This window comes from Myotis daubentonii, chromosome 3, assembly GCF_963259705.1.
Source record: "Myotis daubentonii chromosome 3, mMyoDau2.1, whole genome shotgun sequence".
Lineage (NCBI taxonomy): Eukaryota > Metazoa > Chordata > Mammalia > Chiroptera > Vespertilionidae > Myotis > Myotis daubentonii.
The window spans coordinates 139,372,116-139,394,778 of NC_081842.1; the positions used below are offsets into that span (position 1 = coordinate 139,372,116).

At 42.0% G+C, this 22,663-nt stretch overlaps 1 protein-coding gene across 13 annotated transcripts in view; it reads right to left on the reverse strand.

The window, feature by feature from the left end:
* Window positions 1-22,663, reverse strand: part of ATXN1 (ataxin 1) — a 422,285-nt gene that overhangs the window by 268,870 nt on the left and 130,752 nt on the right. The window contains exon 1 of one of the 13 annotated variants that reach the window (XM_059688705.1): window positions 165-295. The exons of the other annotated variants lie outside the window; for them this stretch is intronic. The gene's annotated coding sequence lies outside the window, so the exon portion shown is untranslated. Of the gene's footprint in view, window positions 1-164; window positions 296-22,663 lie in introns of those variants that run through there. 13 annotated transcript variants of the gene reach the window in all.

A 22,663-nucleotide genomic window follows, 5' to 3' on the forward strand; every position in this document is an offset into this window, starting at 1 on the left:
GGCAGGGGAGTGGGAGCAGGTGAAGCTATGACCAGGTGGCAGGCAAGCAAGTCAGCAGAAGACACTGAGTGCAGCTTCTACCTTGCTAAAGCCCAGTGATGCCTTCAGAGCCCACTGACCCACAGTCCAGGTGAGTGGATTTGGACACCGTCCCACCGACTTACCAAGGACTGTCCCACACCAAAGTGTGCAGCCAAAGATGGTTTTCTTTTCCTTGCATCAGCACCTCCATACTCAGGGATCATCCCTTATCTCATCCTGAAGAGCCAGTCACCACCATCTTCCAAGTCAGGGGTGGGGAACCTTTTTTCTGCCAAGGGCCATTTGAATATTTAAAAGATCATTCGCAGGCCATACAAAATTATCAACTTAAGAAGTAGCCTGCTATATTTCGTCAAACATTTCATTAACTCACCTCTAAAGACTGGGCAGGGCCAGGTCAAATGATTCCGCAGGCATTATATGGCCTGCAGGTCAGACATTCCCCACCCCTACTCCAAAGCATCGCACCACACATCTCACCAATTGCTCAGGTGAATGGACCAATCAGAGAGGGCTAAAAATGGTAGGAGGGGAAGGGCTCTAGAGCAGGCTGTTGCGGAAATATATTTTTAGGCCGAGACTTTCAGAATCCAAAAGGCCAGCCACTACGCAGGAGATAAACCCTCCAAATATTTCCTTTTATAACTGTTGGCCATAAAAAGAAGCCTAACCTGAATGGATAGGAAGGAGAGGTATTTTTAATAATAAGCAGTAACAATACATGTAACTGTGACATTACTTAGAAACATTATCTGAAATAAATTTTAAAATTCCAGTTGACCTTTCTCTGGTATACTTTTGAGTCATTTCCTCCTTCCTTCCTATCATGAGCTGTGTGCACAAAGAATGCAGCACATTTTTAATATTACTCTGAGCAAAACCACAATGAAAGGTAAGTAAAAGCATCATACAATGCTCCCCAAAGCCAAAGGGACTGATTTTAGATTGTACACATCAGTTACTATATTCCATCGGCACAGATAATTAAAAGTTGGTCACATAATAATATTAAACAGCAGGCACAACTTTTGAAAATTTCTCCTTGGTATTAGCTATGCAAAAACTGACTGAATGTTCAATGCTAATCAAATTCATCTCTTCTTAAGAGCTGTGTATAATAAATGGGTCACCTAAAAGGAATGCTTTGAACAGAATGCTTCACTATTGTCTGATTATTCTAAATTTAAAACTCCAACAAAGGAAAGGATTATTCTTCTTGAGGTTCAGAATTCACAAGGATTTGGTAATGAAATTCCTTTAGGAGAGCAAATAAAAAAATTGTTACCTACAAGCTGCCCATATTTTATGTGTGTATAATGTTTCTAAATCAAAGTCATCATTCACTCAGCAACAAATGTTTGTCTGAATAAATGAATGAAAGAAAAGGCCTCGAAATACGTTACAAGTTTAATTACCTATGCGTTATGAATCAGGCAGCAACTTTAATCATCCCCAAGTGCACAGGCTGAGATGAGCTAAATGTCAGCTCTCACCAGCCGACCAAAGCCAGTCCTGGAAACTGAAGTCGTGTCCTTTAATTCTTAGAAAATGACCCAGCTGTGAGGGCCTGTTGCTTAGCTGCCTTGCTGCAAACTCACAATCTGGAATGCAGGTTATCTAGGCCAGGTGAGGTAAGATTAAGGAAGCATAACAAAGCCGGGTTTGTTCCTGAAATTATAAAGGCAGTCCAAAAAAATTTTAAAAAAAGAAAAAAATCAAAATGTAAACACTGAAAATGAGATTAATATTAATATTGATGTCTTCACTCAAATGAAGCACATAGAGCAAATTACTCAGTGCTAGAATTGACACTGTACCAAGAGCAAGAAAAAAAAATGTGCCTGCAGGAGACTGGATGAGAGGTGGAGCACCAGGCTCCCCAGGCAGCTTTGAGTTTATTCTTCCAGCAACACCGCTAACACCCACCTTTTCCATTCTGATCTAACAGGATGCAATCCCAGGACTGGACAGACACTGCAAAAGGTTTCAATAACACAGAGGAGAAATACAACTAGAATTTTTGCAAGTGGAATCTATTTTGCAAGCAGAAAATTCTCATGCACTTCAGAGTGAAGGTTCTTAAAACATAAATCTTAAAGTTTTCAAAATCCATGCCAAGGGAATTAATATCACCCCACCAAGCTGCCCTTTGTGAGCTAAGCCTATACAAAAGCACCTGCCCCAACATCTATTTTTCTGATGCCAGAGGAAGATGAAGCAGAGCTGTCCTGACCCACATTGTAAAGTAGGTATAGGCCGTCTACAGAATCCTTCCCCTTTCGTCCCCTGAAGGTGCCTCCCCTTAAGGCTCCAGGGGTTTCTGCTCTGTGATTCTTTTCCACCTCCGCCCTGTCAACGTTAACAACAGTGAAACATTACATCGTTTCAGTATGAATATACTTCGGTCTTTGTTTTGCCCCCTAAACAATATTTGTGCTTTAAACCTTTTTTTTAAAACATATATTTTTATTTATTTTAGAGAGGAAGCGAGAGGGAGAGAGAAATAGAAACATCAATGATGAGAAAGAATCACTGATCGGCTGCCTCTTGCACATCCCCTACTGGGAATCGAGCCTGCAACCAGGGCATGTGCTCTTGACCGGAATCAAACCTGCGACCCTTCGGTCCGCAGGCCGACGCTTTATCCACTGAGCCAAACCAGCTAGGGCTGTGCTTTAAACCTTTTAATTTTTAACTGAGGAAATCAAAAGATTTACTTGCCTTTAAATTCCAGTATCAGCCAGGCAACATTCTGAATTGAGAGACAGGTTAAGGTAATTTTAAAAGTTTTTTTTTTGCTCCATCTTAAGGCCTGCCATAAGATGAAAATATGCTGAAACCACAAGCTGGGTTCATACTCCTCTGTGACCTAACTCTGAGCCTTAGTTATGCATTTGTAAAGTAGGGATTCTTATAATATCATGTAACATAATATAACAATAATTATAAGATAATAAATATGAAGTTGCTGACAAATATAAAGCCTACATTACCTCAGACAGAGCACAATGGTTCTAGAGCCGGTTAAGTGCAGCTCAGGCTGACCCAGCCAGATAGGCTCAAGTTGCCTAGAATCACTGGGAACTGGAAGAGCCTAGTTCTTATCAGTTTCTAGGAGCTCATGGCCTCAGGCCATGGCGCCAGGCGCCCCCTAAAGGCAGAACTGAGGTTAGTCCTTTTCCCAGTTACCTTTCTCCTTTTCCTGCCTGAGAGCATCTATGGTGAGCCCTACCCACACCTCTCCTCCACTAATGCCCAATAACCATGCAGCGCAACATCAGTTATGGAAGTTACCTTTTTATGAAAATAGTAAATTCTGTTTTATATGTTCAGGCTTCCTATTTTGTGATGTATGTTAACTGCAGAGTTTGGGAACCAGAATGGACATTAGGGAGATCCCTTACTCTAACTCTTTCATTTCACAGATGTAGTAAGAGACTTGGAGAGGGCATGCTTTCCTGAGGCCTTAAGAGAACTAGTTTAGGGCAGACCTGGGGATATAATAGGCTGCTTGTGATCCCTGTACTGCTCCAAGCTGTCCTTAAAATACTGTGCGCTTAGAAGATGCTGCAGGGACTCAAACCCTTCTCCCTCAAGTTGCAAAACCATTTGCTCACCATTCAGAAATTTTCGAGGAGCAGACAAACAAGTATGGTACTCGGAGAAAGGGTAAGCTCGGGAATAGAGATGTTGGGGCTCTAGATTAAGCAACTTTGGGGTGATATGATCTTTAGAAAAACTTACAGACTCCCTGTAAGGAAGTCAATAGGAGAGTCCATGTGGTACAGTAAAAAAAAAAGGTAGGTTATTCAGTCAGAGACCCACGAATGACCCTCAAAACTTACTAGTTATTTGGCCCTAAGACAGTTTAGAGAGCCTTCCCAAGTCCATATTCCATTAACCATGAAATGAGTATGATGATGATATGAATTCAAAAAGCTGTGGGATTTGGTGAAATTCTCATTAATAACACCTAGCACAGCACATATACTTAATCAATATTCAATATTCAATCAATATTTCTTTACTACAGAATTCTTGTGTAGCGCCACTAAGAAATCCTCACCTTTAAACGTATGTGGTGGGTACTTGGATGGTGAAAGGTATTTCCAAGGCCAGGGATATGTTATTTCATAGATAACCTTGGAAAGCATGTTTCAAAGTGTCAGTATATTTGGGTATAATTTGAAAATAGAATGTCAGTGTCTAGAGTGGGAAATCTAAGGAACAATTGTAAGAGACAAGTCTGTTTCAGTCTGACATTTCAAACACACGAAAATGTATCCATCTGCCTCGGGCAGCCACGGTCAGTTGTTAGGAAACACCTCTTGATTTACATCAAAACGTGTTCATAGAAAACAAAGATACCATATAGGTCAAGGGTATGCCCAAAGCATTCCTCTTTGGTCCCTGATGATAGCTTCCTGCTTATTTTTCACATGCAAAATACTATCTATGAAAACGATCACAGATCCGAGTGTGGCCGACCACAGGAATGCAGCTCACAACACATCCTTTCGGGCGACCACGAGCTGGTGTGCGACGCCCCAGGCTGCAGAGGAGGAAGCTGTCCAGTCTGCAGACACCTGCCCCTCAACCTGTGGTGAGTCAACAGGACTGTGCATATGTCTTCTCATCACGTCCCCTCCCCATATAACTCTATCAGCAAATGTGAGATCAGAGTCTGGGAAGGAAAGAAGTCAGTGTATGTCTTATGCTATAAATGAATCTCCAGCTGAAACTGCTCGGTGCACATTTCAGTAGGAGCCACTGACTCTGCTGCAGTCAGAGCATTAGCCCAGGCCGGTTCCACAGAACCCCGGCAATACTGCCTCTCTGTTCTAGACCACCCTGTGACCTGATGCCTCAGCAGGCCACACACACACACACAGACACACAGACACACACACACACACTACAAGGTCTTGCTTTTTCTAAGTCACCTTTGTTGACAATGATTGAAGCTGGACCAGTGAAAGGGGAGAAAGTGCTAGTCAATAAATAAAGCTCCCCTGGCCCCACTGCGCCCCTGGCCCAGCCTCTACCTGTGTGCACCTCACTTCTATTTTGTTGCTTCTGACTACTCTGTGTTCAGATGTGGAGAGGACCATTTTTTTCACTCTTACTCGGAAATGTGACACTATTGTTCTTTGTTTCCTTAAAATAAGTGGGCATTCTTGCTCTCCCTAGTAAGAGAGGGCCTGCAAGAATTACTGGAGTTTCTGGGGTGAAGCGACCTGCTAGGCTGAGAAACCAGAACCTGACTGCCAGCACCAGGGGGAGAAGTGCAAAGGGGAAACAGGCATCGTTCTGGACCATAAACATTATTACAGGCAAGTGGCTGCTGCTCCGTGGGGTTCTTCTGTACCTAATTGGACCATGCAGCACCACACTCCTGGGGACCATTGCAGACACACAGGTGTAGCTTACTACACACAAAGGCTGCGCGTCTGACAATTTTTGTGAGAGCCCAACTTTTCTAAATTACTTTATGTGCTGAGTGTCCTGGGGGAGTACATTACTTCAGAGAGCTCCATAAATGTTTTGTAAAATTCACAGTCGTTTCTGTTTGTGTTTTAGAAAGGTAGATCCTTGAATATCAGATTTTCTTCAAGACATCTCTCCCCTACCCCTACTCTCTCTGCCTTGAGAAAGCGTATTTTCAATCTCAACACCAGTAACAGAAGAATGTTTTATTTTTTTTATCCTCACCCAAGGATATTTTACTATTGATTTTTAGAGAGAGTGGAAGAAAGAGGGAGAGACAGAGAAACATCAATATGAGAGAGACACATTGGTTGCCTCCCACACATGCCCCAGCCAGGGCCGGGGAGGAGCCTGCAACCGAGGTACATGCCCTTGACCAAAATCAAACCCGGGACCCTTCAGTCCATAGTCCCAATGCTCTATCCACTGAGCCAAACGAGCCAGGGCCAGAGAATGTTATATGGGGGAATGTGGATCAGTGCTGGGAAACAGAGGGCAGCAGGCACGTGCCGTCACCATGAACACATTTTGCCAGGTAGACGTAGGAAGCAGAACATAAAAGGCTGACCCGGAGTTACCACTCGTGATTCTCCTTGACAAAATGGTGCAGCATCGCGAGAGGAGATCCTGATGTAAAATTAGCAAGTGATAGTCCCGAACTGGGGGAGTGGAAGCTGCAGGTGAGGGCTGGTCAAGAAACAGAAGGCACAGGAATAGAACTAAGCACATGCCCTGCCATGTCTGAGGTTTTGTCGCTATGAGGCCTCCCTACATCACAGGGTTCTGACACCAGAAGAATTCAGTCACCATTACAGGCTTGGGGGTGTGGAGTGAAATCCACGGGCTAGGGTGAGGGAGAAATCCAGGATCAGAAGATGGTCGCATGGACAGTGGCTTCACCCAACACAAAACAACTACACAGAGAACCCCAATAGAGACTGCCCCTGCGCCAGCTCCCTCCCAGTCTATACAGCTGGCTGATGGGACACCTACCTGGCTTGCTAGATTTTTAAGAACCAAGCTTTTAGGCTCAGACTGAGTGACATAATCTAATCTTTTCCAGACAGTGCAGGAAGCACTTGAGAACAAATTCCAGGCCAGGCTATACCTTTCACCATTAAATGACGAGTGAATTAAAAATAGGCAACATGGGTGACTTGGTGGCATAACAACAAAAAACACCCAAGAAATGAAAGAAGATAATTTTGAAAAATATTTACTACACTGAAAATAGAAATGTTTTAGATAAGATATGACTTTGCCTGCAAAAAGAAAAAAGAATAGATACTGACCCTGAAACAAGACATGAAAGATAAGATATGACAAGTGAATGAAACCAGAAACTGACTGAGTTACAAAACAAAACAAAAAAACATTAGGAATTTTTCAATTACAAGTTTTTAAAAATATAACTGGAAGCTACATAAGGACCAAAGAAAAGGAAAGACAATACTCTGTAAAATCAAATCAGTGATGTGAAGAACTTAAAAAATTATATCAACATGGAAAGCAAAAAGACATATTATAATAGATATTCAAGCCAAGATAGTTCTGATTCCTGAAGTAATCAGGACAAATACCAGAAAGCAATTATTAAAGATATCATGTAAGAAAACTTTTCTAAACTGAAGAAATACCTGATTCCCAGGCCAGAAAAGAAAATAAAGCTCACTCTGTACAAGAAAAGAACTAATGAAAACTGGCGCGCGCACACACACACACACACACACACACATATTAATGAAAACTGTCATCTATTTACCTTCTGGTGAAAGTTGAATTTTGAGGTAAGTAAGAAAATCCTCAGCATCAAATGAGGAAGGAAAAAATACAGGTGCCCAGAGCAATAAGATGAGAGAAAAATCAGGCTGGCATTTGACAGCAGAAAAAATAAAGCAATAAAACTACAGCTCTGATGGCAAAGAGTTTGATACAATAATTCTAAACTAATCAAGTTTTCTACTGTGGTATACGAGCTAAAAATGAAAAAGGCATTCTTGCACACAAAAAATCAATAAGAAAATTTACTTCATAAAAACATTTTTGAAGTTCTGTGGTCAACCAAAACAATTATTTTAAGTAATAAGGTGTGCCTTAGCCTATATGGCTCAGTAGATAGAGCAATGCCTGGCAGATTAAAGGGTTGCAGGTTCAATTCCAATCAAGGGCAGGTAGGTAGGTTACAGGCTCAATCTCCAGCCCTGCTTGGGGCCCATGCAGAAGGCAACCAATTGATGTGCCTCTCTCACATAGATGTTTCTCTCTCACACACACACATAGATGTTTCTCTCTCTGTGTCTCTCCCTCTCCCTTCCAATCTCTCTAAAATAAATGGAAAAATACACTCAGGTGAGGATTAAAACAAACAAACAAACAAACAAACAAAAAGAGTAAGAGGTTGAAGTGCTTTTAAGTAGTTTATAATATGTAATCAAACCATAACAACTATATGTAGTTAGAAAACAGAATTCAAGTTATCTAGGTAATTCTTATAGAAAAATTTGCATAACATTAAAAATGTAATAAACTGGACCAAAATAGCTATATGTCCATCATTTAAAAGGGAAAAAGGATCCCAAAGGAGAATAAAAATTTGTTGATTTTACCCTACACAAGGAGGAGATAGGTTCAGTAAGCTTCTTGACATTGTTTGTACAGAAATATATGCATATTTTATTTCAAATTTAAGAAAACTAGAATATTAAACTCAAAACTGTAAAACTTGAAAATTGTTAAAGAATAAACCATATCACACAAAATGGAAAATGGAGGAAGCATCAAGGAATAATAAAAGGAAAAAGAATAAAAAGATGACAGAAATTAGAAGAAGTATTTGAACACTGCGAATAGGTATTAATTCTCTTTTCAGAAGCAAAAGAATCTCAGGTAGAGTCATAAATTAAGAATGACCTCCATGCTATCTGCAAGAAACCCATAAAAGTAAAAAAGAAACAGGATTGGGGCAAGAAATACCAGAAAACTGCACATTAAAAAGCAAGAGTTATAATGTTCATATAAAATCAGAATGAAGTTTTTAAAGTATTCAACAGAAATGGCATTTTTACTGACAAAGAGTACATTTCAAAGAACAGTTAAAATTGTATTGTCAAGATAATACAGCAGAGAAATGAATAAAGGAAAATAAGCAAATACTGAGAGACCTGCAATAGTGTTGCTGAAGTCTCTTATTGCTTTCAGTCCTTGAAAAACTAAGCAGATAAAAACTTAATAAGGATACTGAGAAGTAGGGTAAAATAATAAATAATGTTGATCTGAGGACTAGATAAAGCTGATAATTACAGCACACATTTCCATACTGGGGCTCATGGGACACTAACAAAGACTAACCATGTAATCATGTATTGGGACATCAAAGAAACCTGACTCCCTCTCCATCTTCTGTGACCATCCTATCTAATAAAGCAGTAATATGCAAATTGACCATCACCCCAGCACAAGATAGGTGCCCCTATGTGGTCAAAGATGGCTGCCACAAGATGGTTGGAAGGTGAGGGCAGTTGTGGGCAATCAGGCCAGCAGGGGAGGGCAGTTGGGAGAGACCCAGGCCTGCAGAAGAGAGCAGTTGGGGGGGACCAGCCCTGCAGGGGAGGGCAGTTGGGGGAAACTAGGCCTGCAGGGGAGGGCAGTTAGGGGCAACCAGGCTGGAAGGGAAGTTGGGGAGAACCAGGACTGCAGGGGAGGGCAGTTGGGGGTGATCAGACTGGCAGGGGAGGGCAGTTAGAGGTGACCAGGCCGGCAGGGCAGGGCAGTTAGGGGTATTCAAGCAGGCAGAGGAGCAGTTAGGCATCGATCAGGCTGGCAGGGGAGTGACTAGGGGGTGATTAGGCTGCCAGGCAGAAGTGGCTAGGGGCAATCAGGCAGGCAGGCAGGCAGGCAAGTGGTTGGGAGCCAGCAGACCTGGATTGTGATAGGGGTCCCAGATTGGAGATGGTGCAGGCTGGGCTGAGGGACACACCCACCCCGTGCACGAATTTCATGCACCGGGCCTCTAATAGTGCAATAAAACTCCACATTAATAAACTAAAGCATGAACAATTAAAATAAGCATATACACTTTAAACATTCTTCTAAATAAGTATAAAGTCTAAGAGATACTAAGTTATACAATAGCAGATTGAAACAAAGATAAGAAAAACATTATGTATCAAATGTAGGGAACCAACACTCAGAGGCAAACAACTTAAATACTTTCATCATTTAGAAAACTTTAGCCCTAAATAGTTTGGCTCAAGAGCATCAGCCTGCAGACTGAAGGGTCCCAGGTTGGATTCTGGTCAAGGGCACATGCCAGGGTTGCGGGCTTGATTACCAGTATGGGGCACATAGAAGGCAACCAATCAATGATTCTCTCTCACCACTGAAGTTTCTATCTTTCTCTCCCTCTCCCTTCCTTTCTGAAGTCAAGAAAAATGTATTAAAAAAATAAAATGAAGTGCAGGTTTGTTTATAAGAAAAAAACACATGTATTAAGAAAAAAATTTTTTAAAGAATTCAACTGAAGAAATTAGAAAAGGGAAATAAATCCAGGGAAAGCAAAAATGAAGGCAGAGTACACAAAAACAATGACAAAAACAAATTCAAAATTTTAAATAGAAAAGATTTCAAAAGATGGTCCTTAAAAATATCCAAAATAAAATAGATTTACTGATGGCTAATCTGATGTTCCAAAGAAAGAACAATTAAACTAAAAATGAGATGATAAAATGAAAAATATTAAGGAGATTTTTAATTTTATGAATATGTAATATTTGACTATGTTAATATAATTTAAAAACACAGAAATGACAAATTTTCTAGAAAAATAAAAATCTCTAATATTATTTTAAGAAGTAAAAATCTTGATAAAAATTATTGGAGAAAAATATTTTGTTTGGGGGGGAACTTTAATAACAAAACAACAAAATTAAACTTGAGTCAAATAATTGGCTGACAGATAATTTCAAATCTTTCAGAAATGGACATAATACATACAATACATTACCAATCTATAGCACTATTGGTTCAATAGAAAAAAATATAATTATTAAAGATGCTGAAAAGACATTTTATAAAAAAGTTCTGTAGGAATTGGTATTGAAAATTAGAATACTAGTTATTTGCCACAGTAAAAGATATGTGCCAGAAACCAATATGTGCATTTTAGTTTGGGCTCTACAGTTTTAATAGTTTTTAATATAAACAATCCTGGACTTCCATATAATTTTCCCAATAGCCAACATCATGTTAAAAGTTAAAAATAAGAGCTAATAATTAAATTCAGGAATGAGGTCAAGTATACCTGCTGTACCATTATTATTTAACATAGCATTGGGATGTTCTGGAAGAAATGAAAGTTAAAAACATTAAAATATAGGACACATTATTTTCATTATTAGAAATGCTATTATTGCCTATTTAGGAACACATATGTATATGGTTTTTCCATAAACCAGCAATAAGCTGAAAATATAAAGAAAAAGATCAAATCACAATTATAACCAATGTTGCAAAATCTCTAAGGAAAACATACCAAGAATTACAAAAATACTATGAAAATCAGCAGTGCTTTATTTACTAAAGGACAATGGAGGTCTTGAATAAGACTACGTACTTTAAACAAAAGTTACAACAAGAGTGTAATGAATTAATGTGATCTATGACAATTAAAATTTATTTTGAAAAGATGTTTTAAAATCTGACAAAATTAGTCTACATTCACATGAAAGAATAAATGAATAGACTAAACACTGCTAAGAAATTTTGAAAAAGAAAATTATATGGAAGTATCCAAGATTGTTTATGTTAAAAACTATTAAAACTGTAGAACCCAAACTAAAATGCAAAACCACAAAGATCAAGAGAACAAAGTATAAAGTTCAAAGTATACCCACATTCATAAAAGTATTTAGTACATGATAAAGGTTGATGAGAGAAAAGAGTATTAAATAAGTGATATGAGAACAGCTAATGTACCATTTGGCAAGTTTATTTGAATCTCATGCCTATGATCATATAACAAAATAAACTCTAAATATAAACTATGAGATAATAAAAGAACTGAAAAAAATCCCAGATGAATATTTGTCTCATCCTAGTGAATGGGAAGGCTTTTCTAGGCATAAAAGTAAAAAAATACATGTCATTAATGTTTTTAATATGTTTTACTTTATATTGATTTTAGAGAGAGAAACCTAGATGTGAAAGAGAAACATGAATTGGCTGCCTTCTGCACACCCCCTACTGGGAATTGGACTGGCAACCTGACATGTGCTCTGACCAGGAATCTAACCAGTGGCCTCTTGTAACATGGGACAACACCAACCAACTGAGTCACACTGGCTAGGGCTCATTAATATGTGTGACTACACAAGCATTTTGAATATTTGTACATCAAAATTACCTTGAATAAAATTGAAAGAAAAACATCAAAGTGGAAGATATATTTGTAACATCACTGACAGTCAATATCTTTAATTCAAAATGAACATATAAAAATTATGAATAAAAGTTGTATGTTCTAAAACAAAAATCAGCACACATAGCTAATTTTAAAAGAAATATTTTTTTAAATTAAAAAAAAAAAAACAGAAAAAAAGTCCAACCTCACTTAAAGCCACATTCCTCCACCCCAAAATTTAAAATAAGATATAATTTTTAACTCATCAAGCTGTCAAGGTATTTGTGTATTTCTGTCTTTTAATTCCAGTATTTAGTATTGTCCAAGAGTGCAGATGCATGGACATTCTTTCTCACGGCTGGTGAGTGCTAAAATACAGTACTTTAATAATACCTATCAAATATCTCTTATTTGTGCCAACATTTCTGGTTCTAGAAATTTATCATAAGGAAACAATTGGATGTATTCTAAAAAGATTCATGTGCAAGGAAATCCAGCACAGCATTACTAACAAAAGTAAAAATCAAGAGAATTAAATGTTTGACACATATTACTTATGCAAATTATAGTATCTACTAGAGGACTGGTGCACAAAATCCTTGCGTGGGGTGCATGGGGGGTCCCTCAGCCTAGCCTGTGCCCTTGGGGGATGTCCAGCTGCCAGTTTAGACCCGATCCCTGTCGGGCCTAAACCAGCAGTCGGACATCCCTCTTGCAATCCAGTACACTGCATGCACCAGTGACCATACTTTTCATACAGGTGAAAGGCATCTTGCTGTTGTATGGGCAGCTACATTTTTTTGTCCTGATTATAAAAAGTAGTATGTAACATGATCCTTCTGAGGTAGTACAGTGGGGCCTTGACTTACGAGTTTAATTCGTTCTGTGATGGAGCTCGTAACTCAAATTACTCGTATGTCAAATCAAAAGTGATCGAGTGAGATACGTGATGCTGGGCTGATGTGGCGTTCACTGTGATGTTCGCTGCACCAACTAGCGGTGGGGTATCTGAAGCTGGCTCGTAACCCGAATTTTAGCTCGCAACTCAAAGCAAAATGACGGCTCGTATCTCGAAAAACTCATTAGTCGGGACACTCGTAAGTCAAGACCCCACTGTAGTACCATTTTCTCCATCTTATGGGTGGAAAAACTGAAGCAGAGAGAAGTTAAGTAATTGGCTTTGTCACACAGTTATAAGTGTCAGGATCAGGGCTGACCACAAAATGTGCAAGCCAGAGTCCATGCATGTCATTGCTGCATCATCCTGTTTTTTCAGTGTTAGAGTAGCCTTGCCAGGTTTTAATTTTTATATCTAAGAGACTGTTCCCAATATATAGATTAGGGTCCCTAAGTCTGGCAGGTGTTCAGGGCCAATCTGTGGGGCGACTGGTAGGTGGGGAGATTGGGGGGCCCCTGCTGGCACCCGCCTTGGCTGGCCAGGGGCCTGCAGGCTGGGGGCAGCTCCTGCGTTGAGCGTCTGACCCTGGTGCTCAGTGGGCATCATAGCGACTGGTCATTCCACTGGTCAATCTGCCATTCGGTTGATTTGCTTATTAGGCTGTTATTATATAGTACTAGAAGCCCAGTGCATGAAATTCATGCACTGGAGGAGGGTCCCTCAGCCCGGCCTGCACACTCTCTCAGTCCGGGACCCCTCTGGGGATGTCTGCCTGCTGGCTGTGGCTGGATGACCTTCTGCTGCTGCATGGCCTGCTGCTTGAGCTTCAGCAGCTGCTGCACGTGTTCGGGCCGGGCCACCACGATCTGTCCTGTGAACCCCATCTAGTGGGTGAGTCAAGTGCGGAGGCAGGCTCCCCGAGTTCCCTGTGCTTCCCTGAGTCACTGAGTTGTTCAGACTGACTGCCTCCTACAGAGAATGGCACCAGGATCGGGCCTAAGCTGGCAGTCGGACATGCCTCTTGCAGTCCGGGACCCCTCGGGGGATGTAGCAGTGTGCTAAGCAGCAGGTGGCCAGGGGGTAGCCCAAATTGGAGACAGGTGCCACGCCACTCATGCTCATCCCAGCCTGCTGCACCTCCTGCTGCTGCTCGGTAGTGCTGCCACGGAGTCGGGAGAGGCTCCACTGTGGCAGCTGCACTCGCCAGCCATGAGCCCTGCTTCTGGCTGAGTGGCGCTCCCCCTGTGGGAGCGCACTGACCACCAGGGGGCAGCTCCTGCATTGAGCGTCTGCCCCCTGGTGGTCAGTGCACATCACAGCAACCGGTCGTTCTGTCATTCCGCTGTAACGGTTGCTTAGGCTTTTATTATATATACTAGAGGCCCGGTGCACAAAAATTTGTGCACTCGGGGGGGAGGGGGGTCCCTCAGCCTGGCCTGTGCCCTCTCACAGTCTGGGACCCCTTGGGAGATAACGGCCTGCTGGCTTAGGCCTGCTCCCGGGTGGCAGAGGGCAGGCCCAATCCCTAGGTGCAGCCCCTGGTCGGGCTCAGAGCAGGGCCGATTGGGGAGTTGGGGCGCCGCCCCTGTCATACACAGAGCAGGGCAGATTGGGAGGTTGTGATTCCACCCTCAGTCACGCTCAGGGTAGGGCCGATTGGGGGGTGGGGGCACCATCCCCTGTCACACTCAAGGCAGGGTTGATGGGGCGGTTGCAGCGCCACCCCCTGTCACGCACAGAGCAGGGCCAATCAGGGGGTTGGGGCATTTCCCCCTGTCACTCACAGAGCAGGGCCCATCAGGGGGTTGGGGTGCCGCCACTCTCACACTAAGGGCAGGGCCGATGGGGAGGTTATGGCTCTACCCCGTCACACACAAAGCAGGGCCCGCGGGGGGCGGGGGTGGGGGGGCTTGGGGCGCCGCACCCTGTCACACACAGAGCCGCAGGGCGATCAGGGGGTTTGGGCGCTGCCCCCTGTCACGCTGATCCTGGTGCCGGGAGGCCTCTCGGCTCCGCTGATCCCGGTGCTGGGAGGCATATTACCCTTTTACTATATAGGGTAGAGGCCTGGTGCATGGGTGGGTGCCGGCTGGTTTGCCCTGAAGGGTGTCCTGGATCAGGGTGGAGGTCCCCACTGGGGTGCCTGGCCAGCCTGGGTGAGGGGATGATGGCTGTTTGCAGCTGGTCACACACCCTTCAGGGTGGGCGTCCCCACTGGGGTGCCTGGCCAGTCTGGGTTAGGAGCTGAGGGCTGTTTTCAGGCTGGGGGTGACTGAAGCTCCCAACCGCTCCTTTTTTTCTTTTTTTTTTATTCTGGGCCAGCTTTAGCTTTGAGGCTTTTCTCCAGCTCTTAGGCCTCCGCTGCTGAAAGTAGGTTTCTGGCCTTTGCTTACAATGTTGCGATCCTGCTGGCTGAAGCCCGGACTAAAGCAGGTTTCTGGGGTTTTGTTTAGTTTCTATGTTTGTTACATAGTTGCTTGCGGCTCAGAGGCCTGCAGCGGCAGGCGGAGAACGTTGGAGTTCTCCGTCACTGAAGCAAGCAAGCCTCATGTTAGTTTCAAGCTGCCCTGCTGCCAGCCGCCATCTTGGCTGACAGTTAATTTGCATATCTCCCTGATTAGCCAATGGGAAGGGTAGCGGTCGTACACCAATTACCATGTTTCTCTTTTATTAGATAGGATAAGAGATGGAAAAGCACACAGGCAATAAAATCATGCTATGTGGGACTGAAAATGTCATAGCAACATGTCACAATATAAGGACCAGTGATAAAGGTGGCTCACAAACAGGACAATCAGTGTGATTCCAGTTAAAAAATGTATACCACTAGAAATACTGAAAATGTTCCGGGATTTGCCCTTCATTCTATTCTGTATTTCCACTTCTCTAAATGTACATACACCATTTCCCTTATCAGATAAAAATTGGACAATAGATAAAGCAGTCTCTGGAATGCGACTGCTTAGATTCAAGTCATAGCTCTGTCACTTTAAGCTCTGCAAACCTGGACAAACTGTTTATCCTCTCTGAGCCTCAACATCCCCATCCATGAACAATAACAATAAATACCTCATTAATTGATGTGACAATTGACTTTTACAATGTATTTAAAGCATTTAGTACAATATCTGAACCATAGCAAGAGTTCAATATTAGTATTTTGACTTTAAACCAATATCCTCTCAAAACAACTTTTCACTATAGAAAATACTTTGAGCTTATTCCTATGCCAGAGGGAAAGGAGAAGTTTTCAAAGATTGTATATCTAAAATGTTAAAATATTCATATTCATTCCCTCTGTTCTCTCTCTCTCTCTCTCTCTCTCTCTCTCTCTCTCTCTCTCTCATTCTTTCTTTCTCTCCCACCAGCCCCCCCCCATCCCCCGCCCCCCACCACACAAGATGTCCTAAGCTCCTGAGAAGTTTGGACAATCCTATATAATAAAAGCATAATATGCAAATCTACTGAACTGTTGAACTACCGGTCGGCAGGGGGTGGGACCAGCAAGCAGGCAGTGCCAGGCCAGCCAAGGCACATGCCAGCTGGCAGAGGGAGGGGATGGCGAACAGGGAGCAGCGGCAACCAGAGATGGTGATGGGGGGCGTGGCCAGCCTCTCTCTGCTGGTGCCTCCCCTGATCGGCCCATCGGCCACCTCCTGCAAAGGGAGGCCAGACTGTGGCCATCAGTGGGACATCCCCTGAGGGCTCCCAGACTATGAGAGGACACAGGCCGGGCTGAAGGGACCCGCCCCCACCACCAAGTGCACGAATTTTCGTGAACCAGGCCTCTAGTAGTTAATATGCAGCCTTAATGAAGATCATCTGAGATCTGCCAACAGGCCACCATGCTAAACAGAGGAGGCTTTAATAAAGAAGCCAGATGATCTAGTAGAACAGAGGCTGCTCATAATCAGTTGGCACCACGTGGTCCAAGAAAAGGCTTTTACCTTCCATGATATGTATGGCTTTACAGCTGGGCAAGCAAAGTGCTGAGGAAAAGGCAGTGGAGAGGAAGGAGCCCAGAAAGGAGGTCCCAGGTTCTAGACCCCAACCACTCCACTCACCAGCTGTGCATGAACTCCTGCAAGACCACCCTCTCCTCACCAAATGAGAACTCTCTGGGGCCCCATCACTATCTCAGGTTCTATTGAAAATGGTTACTACCTCAGCTTCTAACATTAGTTGTTTTATATTTAACTTCAAAGCTAGCTCCAGAGATTAAAAATGGTGGCAGAGTAAGTGGATACTGCACGAACACGCTCCCAGGACCAAACTGGAATTACAACTAAAATACAGAAAAACTCCCTGAATAATCATTGGAAGACTCACTGGAGAGAACCCCGATAACTGAGGACAGAAAGGGGAGACCACATAGAGTCTGATAGGAGGGCTGAAGGCACAAAAGGACTGGCCGGGTTCCCACAGACAGCAACTGAAGTTCTGGAGAGGTATCTCAGCTGTGGGGGGTTGCCACTGAGAACTCTGCGGTCTAATCCCCAAGCAGGGCCCCTCAGCAGAGAGCACCAGAACTGAGAAGGGTACCCACACAATATCTGGCTGTGAAAAGCAGTGGGGTTGCTATCGGCTGGGGAGAGAAGGCTGGAAATTCAGGCACCTTCTTAAAGGGCCAACGCATAAAATTCCCTCTGGAGCCACACACCTTGTGCCCGGAAGAGGCAGGGCAGAGTGGACTGGAGCTCTGTGAGCAAAAGCCAGGATCGAGGGCTCTGGGGTTAGAGCTCAGAAGGCAGACACCCCACTTTCTGTGCTGAATCATTCCCTCAGGCTGCAGAGGTCATCTTTCTCACGCAGACATTTACTATAAAGGCAGCCTTGCCTGGGAGGAATACAGTTGACCCACCCTACTGGAAAACACCTTGCTCCATGATGTGGAGTTTCTGGGCCCATTAAAAGACTGAATAAAAATTAGCCTCCTGGCAGAAGCAATTATACCACCCTGTTGAAAAAAACTCTCCCCACACCTGAGGATTCCTGTCATTCTATAATCAGAGGCTGTCTCTGGAGGCTTTGAGTCTTTGACACTGTACTGCATAGCAGATCTACCCAATAAATAGTCACAAACCCAAACAGGCAGCCAAAATGATGAGGTAAAGAAACAACCCACAAATGAAATGAGAGAATTCTCCAGAAGAAGAGATAAATGAAATGGAGATAAGAAATTTATCTGATATAGAATGTTCATGGATTGGTAGAATAAACATCATTAAAATGTCCATACTACCCAAAGCAATCTATAAATTCCATGCAAACCCTATTAAAATACCAATAGCATCCTTCACAGATCTAGAACAAATACTCCAAAAATTTATATGGAATCAGAAAAGACGTCAAATAGCTGCAGCAATCTTGAGAAAGATTGGAGGGATCTCAATACCAGGTGTCAAGTTATACTACAAAGCCACTGTAATAAAAGCAGCCTGATACTGGCATAAGAACAGGTATATAGATCAATGGAACAGAACAGAGAACCCAGAAATCAACCCAAGTCATTAAGCTCAATTAATATTTGACAAAGGAGGCAAGAGCATACAATGGAGGCAAGACAGTCTCTTCAATAAATGGTGTTGGGAAAATTGGTCAGACACATGCAAAAAAGTGAAACTAGAACACCAACTTACACCCTACACAAGAATAAAGTCAAAATGGATAAAAGACTAAAATATAAGTTGGGAAACCATAAAAATCCTAGGAGAAGCTATAGGCAGCAAAATCTCATATATCTCTCACAGCAATATGTTTACAGATACATCTCCTAGGGCAAAGGAAACTAAGGGGAAAATAAACAAATGGAGCTACATCAAAATAAAAAGCTTCTGCACAGCCAAAGAAACCATCAACAAAACAAAAAGGAAGTCCACTGTATGGGAGAACATATTTGGCAATGATACATCTGATAAAGGGTTAATATCCAAAATATATAAGGATATAACCTAACAAAAGGAAGACAAACAAACCAATTTTAAAAATGGGCAAAAGATCTAAGAGAACATACAGATGACCAAGAAACATGAAAAAATGCTCAAAGTCACTGATCATCAGAGAGATGCAATTTAAAATGACAATGAGGTATCACCTCACACCTGTCAGAATGGCTACCATCAACAAATCAACAAATGACAGGATGTGGAGAAAAGGGAACCCTAGTACACTGCTGGTGGGAATGCAGACTAATGCAGCCATTATGGAAATCAGTATGGAGTTTCCTCAAAAAATTAAATATGGAACTGCCATTGGACCCAGTGATCCCACTTCTAGGAATATATCCTAAGAAACCCAAAGCACCAACCAGAAAGAATGCATGCACCCCTATGTTCATAGCAGCACAATTTACAATAGATAATAGCTGGAAACAGACCAAGTGCCCATCAGTAGATGAGTGGATAAAAAAGCTGTGGTACATTTATAACATGGAATACTATGCAGCAGGAAAAAAGAAGAATCCCTTACCCTTTGAGGCAGCATGATTCTCTCCAGGTCCCTCCATGCTAAGTGAAATAAGTCAATCCGAGAAAGACAAGTATCACATGATCTCACTCATATGTGGAATCCAAGTAACAAAATACACTAATGAAGGGAGTGGATCCAGAGATAAAGAAGCATGGAACAGAGTGAGGAATCTCAGAGGGAAGGTGGGGGAGGGTGGGTGAGTGGGAGATAATCAACTAAAGACCTTGTATGCATATATGCATAACCCATAGACACAGACAATAGGGTAGTAGTGCAGGTCTGGGGAGGGGTGGGAGCAGGCTGGAAAAGGTCGATGCAGGGGGTTGGGGAGGCAAGAGGACATATATAATACTTTCAACAATAAAGAATTACCAAAAAAAAAAAAAAAGCTAGCTCCTGTATCCTAAAACAAGACAGAGAAAAAGAAAATAATAACTAAAGGATTCCAGGCATCCATAATATTTATTTCAATTCCCATATCCATGTTATTTCAGTAAATCTAGCAGTGTAGAAAGTGACAAATTGGTACAAATTTCAAGGCAGTACATGTCCAGGACAAAGTCATAAAATGCCATCCAAAATGGTCTAATGACACATGCCTTTAGGTGATAACACAGCTCAGTGGGTTATCTATAAATCCTTCCCAGTGGAAGTCTACTCCGCTGCTCTCACACACCCACTGTATCTTCAAGCCTAGACAACCTCACTAAACACAGTGAAAGGTGTTAGCTGCAGAAGACAATATGGCACAAAAAGGGGGGGGGGTTGCTGAATCTGAAATGTGGGGGAAATCTTTACATATGCAAAATAAAATAGTTCTGAAAGCAGACGTAATTATTTGTTATAAAGGTACATTCATGGAACTGAACAATTGCGTCATTAAAAAGAAGGAAAGATGTTTGCATCATTAAAAAGAAGGAAAGATGTTCCCTGCATTATATATATATATATATAATATCACATCAGAACCAGTGACAGATAAAAAGCAGAAAAGTGGAACAGTGAGAAGGGGCTTTAGGGCCAGGTACTCTTGCTTTGAATTCCCCAGCTTTGTGAATATGGGCACGTAGTTTAAGCTATCTCAGTCTCCATTTTTTTTTCAATCTGTAGAATGATAGTAATAATATCTAGTTCAAAAAGTTACTACGATGATTCAGTCATTCATTTACTCAATGTGTAATTATTGAACTTCTGGGTGTGCCTGGCCCAGTGCCAAATGCTGAGATACAAGAGCAAGAGAAGACAGGACATCCATTTCTATGGATGCCAAGTCTCTTAGACTTTAGTGGAAGAAGAGAGACAAACAAATATATGTAAGTGCAGTATGGAAAAAGTTAACAGTTACAGGGGTGGAAAGTGATGGGCATGTTATTATTGAGTTAACTCTTAGTTAAGGTGAAACTTAAGCAGAAGCCTGAATCAAGAGAGGAAATGAGTCATGAGTCTCTGCCAGGGCAAGAAATCAAGTAGAGAGACCAGTAAGGCAAATGCCCTGAGGAAGAAACAGGCCTGCATTCAATAGGTTTTATACTAAGGAGCTTGTGATAACCTCAGGCATGTGCAAAAGCATGTGCCCAGATGCTGATGGTGATGCTGATGGTGATGAGGTGGCAGTCATCTCATAATGATAACCAAACAAGTAGAGTGCAAGGGATGTGAAAATAGGCACAGCACGTTACCTAAAGTGACAAAATTATCACTGAACACAGGAAGTACTTACAGAATCCTAATTTTCATTTATTAAAAACTAGAGGCCCAGTGCATGAAATTCGTGCACAGGGGCTGGGGCGGGGGGGGCGGCGGGGAGTGTACCTCAGCCCAGCCTGCACCCTCTCCAATCTGGGATCCCTCTCACAATCTGGGACTGCTGGCTCCCAACAGCTCACCTGCCTGCCTCCTAACCACACCCCTGCCAGCCTGATCATCCCTAACCACTTCCCTGCCAGCCTGATTGACACCTAACTGAACCCCTGCCAGCATGATTGCCCCCAACTGCCCTCCCCTGCTGGCCTGATTGCCCCCAACTGCCCTCCCCTGCCAGCCATCTTGTGGTGGCCATCTTGTGACCACATGGGGGCGGCCATCTTTGACCACATTGGGGCGGCCATCTTGTGCGAGGGTGTGATGGTCAATTTGCATATTAACTCTTTATTATATAGGATTATAGATCTATTTTTAGTTCTAGCCTTCAATCCAACATCATTCAAGAAAAGATTTTCTCTAGAAATACATTTCAAGAATGCAAGTTTTTTAAATAAAAATATTCTGCATGCAGATTTATGGCATGTTTTTGTTGTTGTTTTTGCCAGCTATATTTCTGTGTTTAGTCTGCTAATATTGTGCATGTGTTATTTTAAAAAGTTACTATGCAGAGTTCTTAGAAATTTCATAAGCACATTTAAATGGCAGAAATAGCCAGTAGCTTTCATTTCCACATATATCCTTAGAACAGAGGGAAAAGAGTTTTAAAAGATGCTTTTCTAGGCATTCAGCTTTTTCTTGACTGTCTCAGGATGAAATTATATTTTTTAGTTATGCATTTTTTTTCAAATTTGATAAACAGAATCAGTCATATTATATGAATTTTTCTGCAACCTACTTTATGACTTAATATCAGGTTGTCAAGATTTATCTATATTGTTCAATGTAGTTTTAGATCATTGTTTCATTGTTACACAATATTCTATTTTATGATATCACATTTGTTTATCCATTCTACTTTGATAAACATTTGAGTGGTTTCAGTTTATTTTTTAAACCATTATTAATAGAAGTAAAGCTGTGACAGACAACATACATGCTTTCTGGTACATATCTACAGAGGTTTTTCTAAGGGACAAACTTAGAAGGGAAATTGCCAAGTCGTAAGGATAAACACATTCATCTTTCCTGGATAATGCCTAACTGTTTTCCTAAGTGTTTCTAGCAAGTAACACTCCCACCAGCAGTATATAAGCATGAAATGCCATTTTTCTAACTTAGATCAGAATATTCTCTTTGGCACTGGAATTCTAGATCTCAAATGACTCCAGGGCCAGTTCCATCTAGCCTCCCTCATTTCAAAACTGGTCTTTAAATAAATACAATCTTCAAGAAATTTCAGTTCTGCTGAATTTCTGGCTAACTCATCACTATCAACTTTGCAAGCAACAATACCCTCTCGAGAACAACAATCAATAGTCACATACTGCCGAGGCCAGGATGCAAAATAAAGATGTTTCAATTAAAGTGAACATGCTTTCAAAAATATTTTGGGTATCTGAATTCCTGAACCAAATTAAGCATAATCTAGGTATTTGTTCCTAACCTTTTGTTCCCTTCATTTCATGACATTTCTATATCTGGACTTGCCAGATAAAAAGCATGTGTGC